This window comes from Bactrocera latifrons, unplaced genomic scaffold (assembly GCF_001853355.1).
Source record: "Bactrocera latifrons isolate USDA-ARS-PBARC rearing strain unplaced genomic scaffold, ASM185335v1 scaffold_28, whole genome shotgun sequence".
NCBI lineage: Eukaryota > Metazoa > Arthropoda > Insecta > Diptera > Tephritidae > Bactrocera > Bactrocera latifrons.
Window position 1 is genome coordinate 1,815,339 of NW_017536407.1, and position 8,431 is coordinate 1,823,769.

The following is an 8,431-nucleotide window of genomic DNA, read 5'->3' on the forward strand; positions in this document are numbered from 1 at the left end:
CGTTGAAATAATTAACTAAGTAATTTCTGGGAGAATGATAATCAAAGAAATTTCATGAAAACGTAAGAAAATTATAATTTTCAGAAGGGCTGATTTTTTTCATAGTAATAATATCGATAAGAAAACACTGACTCATCGATATCATTTTTTCTATAATTTTTAGCGATAAAGAAAAAAATTAATTTTTAAAAAATTTTCTTGATCCTTCCTTTTGTATTTCTAAATATTGAATTAAGTAGTCGATACCGATTTGAAATCGATTTTTTATTATGGATAAAATTTTTGCAATTAATTTTTTTATTCACTTATTTAATTAAAGYGTTTTAATCTGCTCTATTTTTTCAATCGATTTTTATTTTCGATAATATTTTCTTCATCGACTTTTTTATTTACTTTACTCATTCAAATTTCTAGAGCTTTTTTTAAATACTCAATGAAATAATCATTAAAAATTGTTAAACTCAATTTTTTATTATCGAAAATATTTTACCAATCTTTTTTTCTTGTTTTTTTATATTTACTTCACTAATTAATATTTTCAGAACTCCTTTTATATTTTAGAACACTCTGTGGCAGACTAAACTCTTATACCTCTATCACCATCTATCAAAATTTATATTTCTTAAAAATCTTCAATTTCCTTATAGTTTTTTTGAACCCTCTTCGGCACTTCAACAAATATTGCTATATTAAGTATGCATATGTATCACTTGCATACCCGTTTCTGTCACTTTTATGCTAATTTTCACACCAAATGATTGACTACTCAATTAACACGAAAACGTTCACCCAAAACTGAACTTAAGCTCAAATCTGCAAGCGCATGAACTTAAGCTTTTATTGCAAAATTCAACCAACTTAAAGCGAAAAACAGCATTTTCGCAATAAAAAGGAAGATCACACACACATATGTACATACAATCATATTTTGATTTCTTCGCAGCAAACTAGTAGCTGCGCGCACAAAGCAGCCAGCCAGCCCACGCCATTGCTATTAACTACCAAAAGCGCTCAAGTAATTTATTCATCGCCTTGCCAAAATCTACGTTTAGTCGGATGCTTCTACATGCGCTTTGTTGTTGCTCAATTCTAAGCAATTGTTCTTCTGGTGCTGAATACAGCGAGCGCTTCTAAGCATTTCCGATTGCCAAATTTACGAATTCACTTTAGTTGGAAAATTGCTATATAATTAACGGTAATTTGCATGCACTGACATTGATGAATTTAATGCACAGTTTTATGTGTGTGTGTGAGTATAGCAATGTGGATTTAGCGGATTAAATGAATTTGCAAGCTTAACTTGCAACATTTTGGTAATGAAAGAAAAACCAACGAAAATGAGCTCATGACTATGAGTGATTGCTAAATCTGAGCTAAAATTTTGTAGCAAAAAATGTATTTGCTGAAAAAAGACCGAAGAACCAAAAAATAGTTTTAAGTGAAAAATTTGGTTTTTTAGTTTAAGTTAATTGATATTATTCGGAAAAACAAAAAATTAAAATAATAATACTAAAAGTCAAAGAAAATTAAGAAGTTCCACTTATGTCTTACTTTTCTGCCACTCACCGTCAGCTGTATTGCAGCCACACCAGTCAAACTCTGATAATCCTCACCTTTCGACAAAATATTTGCCATATTCATAAGTGTGCGCAAACTACTTTGTTTAATCAAATTGAAATTTCCRCTGAAAATCTTGAGCATTTGTCAATATTTGTGTCTTGAACACAAAGTGCAATGGCTTTCAGTGTGAGATTTGGAGAAATGATACTTTTGCTTGCATGTCTACAAAAGCCACAACGCTAAAAATGAATAAATGTAAGCGAATACGATATGTGCAAAACGAATTTTACGCGGTTGCATCAAAAGAGAGAAGCCCAMATATATACCAACACATTTGCTTTAATACTGCTTTGCGCATGCGCATGTGCCAGCTTGAGTAAGGATACATCATACAACTTAAGTTTGCTTTGTGCCATACAAAAAAAGCTTTGAATATAATAAGAGATGTATATGTCGATGGGTACTACTAGTTAAAAAACCTTTTGTAGAAATAATATACCTTCATATGTGTATGTATTTATTGTATATAGCTATCATATGATATGTATATCTATTAATTTTTTTAGTTCCCATATGCACACATGCAAATATATATACACATCCATCGTCAAACATTATATAAGTATGTATATGTACATATTTACTGGCAGCTCTTTGTCCCTACTCAACTTCTTGGAACACCCAGCTCGCAAACTTGACTCTCAACTGTCAATCCTTGACATTAATTTCCACAAAATCTTGCCACAAAATCAATAAAGAAGCATAAACAATGCGATAATATAGTATAATACCTGTATGCCGTCTTGCCACATATTGAAATTCAATATTGAGCTTGTATATGTGTTTGCAGTGTTTTCGGTTTTGCTGCAGCTTTGTGATGATTTTGGCAATCCTTTCAATTTGTTGTTGTTTGCAAATCCTCTTATGAACAAAAGGTTTGAAAATATTCTCGAATACAGTGACGAATACATTGCTGYGCTGAAAGTTCAGTTATTTAAGAACTGAGAAATGATTAATTTACCGAAAGGCTTTATTGAGTTAAATTTTATTATTTAACAGAACATTTAAAAAAAATTAAGTTTCATATTGATTGTTGAATGTTTTGAGCTCAAAATGCGTTCAGGTATGATATCGATATTTTTCGATAGTTTTTTCGATAAAAGTAATCGTTTAACGATTATTCTCCTCATATGAAGTCATAAACATTTATGGTGTTAAACARTTATCTATAATTTTAGATTTATTTCATATTAACCGATTTCTCAGTCCTTTAAAAATATACACACATTTGTACATATATATGTATGTATATCTTACGAGAAATAAGTTTGATAAAAAAATTAATAATAAATCAAACAATTTTTTTAAGAAAATAATACTAAAAAATACTAAAAAGGTGTTGGAATCAAATAATCGATATTTGTTTGGATGAAATATGTCGATTTCTCGATTTGTTTTTTCAAATATCCTTATTTATGTTCAGAAAAAGATTCTAAAATGAAAAAATAAAATATTTTGTAAAATTTTTTAACTATTAAGCTTAAWGGGACATTTGAAGAAGCGATCATATATGTTGATGTTAATTATGTTTTATGCGCATTTTTCATCCTACTAAGAGCGTGTTAAGCCCCTGTCTTAAGATTATCTGTAGCAATCCACCTCTGTCGATCCTGATAACTTTYTCAAAACTGTGTGAAGCCTCTTTCTTTTTTTGCTTATGGAGCAAAAGTAATATCAGTTATTTAAACATCTTYAAAGAAATATGTTTAGTTTGAATTTAAAAAAAAAAAAATTATACGCTTCATACATTGTAATTAAAAATTATTACTAAGCGTTTCCAAAAGCATTTCCGTTATTCTAGTAATAATATTTATTTTTAAATTATTAACCAAACTCTGGCTATTCCTCATACCATAAACCACAACAAAAACTGCAATTTCACAATAYTATTATTTGTAATTCACACAGTAATTGTTGTTAAGTTCAAATTCATTGCTGCAAAATTAAAAAAGAGCAATATGCACAAAATTTCACCACAAATCCCCTTTACACCACAGCGCAATGTAAATATCTACACAAGCGAAACAATGACGTCACACATGTAAACAAAACACAACTCGTGCCGGCGAAACGAAACGAAGTGAACGTGGACAAGAACAAAAGCAAAAACAAAACGCCTTAAATACCAAACARCTTCTAAGCTTAGCGAACCGCAGCGAAAACCACAATCAAAACAAAACGGAGAAACAGCGAAGCCACGTGAATTTGAGGGCAACAACAACAGCAACTGCAACGGCAATATGATGACAGCAACAAACGCGCTGTGGTCAGCGCTGAGTTTAGGAGGATGACACATGTGCGATGCCGCTCTGAGAGAGTGAGAGAGAAACGCAAAACGAGWGCTTAAAAATTCCAGTTAACTCCATCCAGTCGACATTGTGACACTGGAAAGCGCTCTTTCTTAACAACAAATTGCACTTTGCAAACGGCGTGGTGAATAAACACAGCGTGGTTTGTGTTCTCTCACGCAAACGTACAAAATTTAATGGTGAGATTTATGTGGAGTACCAAAATAGCCAACTTGCCAGTCTTCGCTGCTAGCACTGCTGCCAGCGCTGCGACTATTGGCGTCATTCTGTATGTGACCTTTTGCCAATCGCACGCTCAACTGAGGTGAGTAGCTGTTTTGGCCAAACTGCAAATTGCAGAGGTGCTTCTAATGCACTCRCGTGGTGAGATTGCAAGTATTTTTTCTTTTATTTTTGCAACACCACTGAGCTGCTTGGCTGGTTTGTGTTGCTGTCGGAGATTTTGCTCGGGCCAGCCATGACCATGACTACGCCAACATTTTAGCCACTTTATATTAGTCACGTACTTGCCAAATACACCTCAGTCTTTCTCCAGACTTCGAGTGTGTTACAAGTGCTTGGTTTGTGACTCGTAAGTAGTATCGTGCTCGCGTTTGTGGAACTCTACTCCACCGCTGACTCCTACACGTCGCGCCCGTCGAGGTCGCGGACAAAGTTTTTGTTGCGGTTCTGTGTTTTTCTTCTGGTGTACAGTGTTGTAGTTGTAGCCTGACATCTTTGCAGTCACCGCACCCCTCCATAGCGTCGTCTCTTTCACGCGTGYACCAGTCGAGCGTGTCAGAGTGTGTTCTTTTGGCGATCGGTCTGTCGTTCGGTCGGTCGTGCATTCTGTTTGTTAGACGTTCGGTTGTTCGCTGAAGAACGCTTGCATCGTCTCAGCCGATTGCAAGTGCAGTGCAACGTCGCACAAGTTGCACAATCAGTCGCTGGCGACGCTGACCGCCTGCGCTGACGTCGACTGCAAAGGATTTGTTTGTGAGGGCTCCAAGTGCGAACGCAAGAGCATCATTTGGCATTACGAGTCGTGATTAATGGTGAGTTCGGACGTCTCAGCGGAGTCTTGTGCAAAATAGCGAAAGCATTTCAGCGAATTCTGTTGCTAAATATTTGCGTTTCATGAAATTGCGTGTTGTGCAGAGGTGCTTGTGCGTGCATTTGTGTGTGTACTTATTATCAATGCGACATTTGAAGCTGAGTGTGAAAAATGATTTTTACGCAATTAATTGCAACGAATAATTGAAATATTGTGATATAAAATGAGTATTAATTGTGAAAATTTTCTTAAAAATAACTGAATTTTAAAGTACCATCAGTGTGAATTTAATTAACTTATTATAAAAAAGTGTAAACCAAAAATTCCCAAACAATTTTTATATAATTATATTATATTCCTTTAAACAGTGTAAAACACAAACAAAAATTTCTCACAAGCGAGTCATAAGTGYAACTTTTCTTTGCAAATACTGAAGTTTAATAAGGTTAAACGTTTTTTTTTTTTTTTAAGAAAACTAGCATGCAATTTAATAAAATTTTTTCAGTGAAGAATTTAATCCCTTGAAAAGATGGTATGCTATGAGAAGTGAATTATGACGACAAATTTGCAGTCTTTTGTTGACTTAAAATGCAAAATGTGTTATGAGAAGCAATTCAATTAATAAAAAATAATATATGAGCTGGTCTTAGTATATTAGTTCGACAAGTAGTGAACTGAAATTTGAAAATTTTTTTTTTTTTATATTTTTGTAAGTTTTTACTCAAATATTTTTCCACAAATGCTATAAATATTAGTTTTAAAGAATTTTGTTTTTAATAAAGTTGTGAAAATTGTAAAAATATCATAACAAAAATTAGGAACTACGAACATAATTATTAAGACTTAAGAAAAAATTTCTCTTGAGATAAAGTTATTTTTTTTCTTTGCGTGGCGATTTTTGCTAAAACTCCACAGACTGCTTAAAGCAATTAAAGATGTAATTTTTTCAGTTTTTGAATTCTTTTTTTTAATGAATGACATTTGGTGGCCTTAAACATAATATTATGCTTAGGAAATATTTTGGATCGAAATCTTTCAAAAATAAAATTTAATTTGACACAAAACACTTAAGATACGAAACTGCTCACGTTATTTTCTATTTGACAAAAAAAAAAACTTGGCATCAAATTTTTTTCAAATAACATTGTTTTTTTTTATATAATTATGGTAGTAGCAAATATAATGCTTTACTAGAGAAAATTATTACAAAATCTTTTAGCCACTTATTTCATTAATTTTTCTTCGAATGCTGTAGTATAGTTTCTGTTTGTTTCACGGAAACTCGGACGTGAACGTACACATTTTTGTTTTAATGAAAAAATTAATATTGACATAKTTAGAAACTACGAATATGTGTAATTATTAAACTTCACGAAAAAATTTTTCCTGACAAATAATATTTTTTTTATGTATGGTGGTATTTGCGTGCTTAAACTAATTAGATATCATATTTTTCTCTTTTTGAATATTATTGTTTTAAGAAATGACATTTTGTCGCCGTTAACATAATATTATACTTAGAAAATATTTGGGATCGGAAGAAAAATTCAAAAATAAAAATTTGTTTTTGAACAAAAGACTTAAGACGCGAACCTGTCTAAATTATTTTAAAAAATTTTTGACATTGTCGAATAGACTTAAGACGGAAACCTGTTCAAATTATATTCCAAAAATTTTCATATTGACTCAAAAGACTTAAGCCACGAACGTGCTCATTTTATTTTCTACAAATTTTGATTTTGACAAAAAAGACTTAAGCCATGAACCTGCTAAAAATATATTTCTAAAAATATTTGAATTGGCAAAAAATACTTAAGACACGAATGTATCCAAATTATTTTTAAAAAAGTTTTAATTTAACTCACTAGACTTGAGACATGAACTTGCTCAAAATATTTTTAAAATTAAAAAATAAATACTTTATTTTTGTAAGTGTATATCAGTACCAAACAGAGTATATCAATGCCTTGTAGCTAGGTACAAAAAAAAGTGATACATAAGCTTTTATGTGTTTATTGAGGTGTAGCTTATCTCGAACATGACCTTTGATAACTATTATAAAATTTTTTTAATTTTAAAAATTTTCTTGCAATAAATTTTTTAGCTGAAATGTGATACTAAGTTTTTTTTATATATGTATATATTTTTCCAAAAGTAGCATACAAAGTTTAACTGATCAATTAAATACGAATATATTTTCCACTTTATAAGTGGATTGGATAGTGTTTTTGCAATTTATTCTCCCAGAAATTTGAAAAACGTATGTATATCCCATTTTTTTACTTTCTCTTAATTTCTTTCTCTTAAATTTTGTTAATGTCTCTAGAAATTTTTAGATTAAAATACTTCAAAATTCTCAGGAACCCAAATTTGTATATAAGCAATTGGTTTTATTATTTCATAATTTTTTTTTTTTTTTGTCACTAATTATTATTTCAATACTTTTGGAGAGTGCTAATATAAGTATAATGAGAAAAACTGTATTCATGCTTCATAAATCCAACGTTTTCTGTACGCATTCCAAAAAACAAAGCTACCCAGCTGACTAAACAGAAATATACTCCAACCAATCGCCACTTACGACCACCAACAACTCGGTGTAAGTGAACAGCAATCGCGAACATAATTTTAACACAAATAAACCCCAAAGCGATGAGACAAAGTGAAGGGCACCGCCACGCCGAGCCCAATCCTTATCAGCAGCAGACGCAGAATATGCACTGCTTAGCCTACATGCGCGCACATGCGTATAACAACTGGATATGAGATTGYTCGTTACATGCCTCACACACTTTTCGGGCCCTTTTGCACGCTAGTGCCGTYTACACAAATAGCTGTGTGGATTAAAAATTATTTTTGGCCTTCCGAACAACTAGATGAGCTGCTTTAATTTGTACGCTGCCGTTATTATACGGCGAGCGTTGGAATTTCCTTTTTTATTTGTTATTTTTTAACTTTGCGCTGACGCCAAAACATGCACAGATAATGGGATGTGCATTAACCCAGCTAAGCTGCGCGCAATCAAGTTCACAACGATTTTATATCAGCACTATCAGCACAATTGGCATGCGTTCGATGCGGCCGTCAACCGCGACTTAGTCGCTCTAGCCTCTAGTAATCAACGCTAAGACGCGGCACACTATGTTTTTACTCCATATGTTGGTGTATTTTTGGCCTAGCTCCATACTAGCCACAATCAATATCCGGTTCTATATAATAGTGGCTCTGGCGTTGAGCTATATATAGCAGGTAATGGGGGCGCATACATGCAAAATATGCCTGGTTCGCACATGCGCACACACTGTGGACTGGACGCACATACTTGCGCCGCCATAGTGTGGGGTTATAATGCGGCATCCTTTGTGCGCGCGAAATTTACGCAAACATATTTACATAAATAGTTTTTAAATGACTTGATTCTGATTTTATGTTATAGATGTTGTGCTTTGTAGTATAAATTGAGGCAACA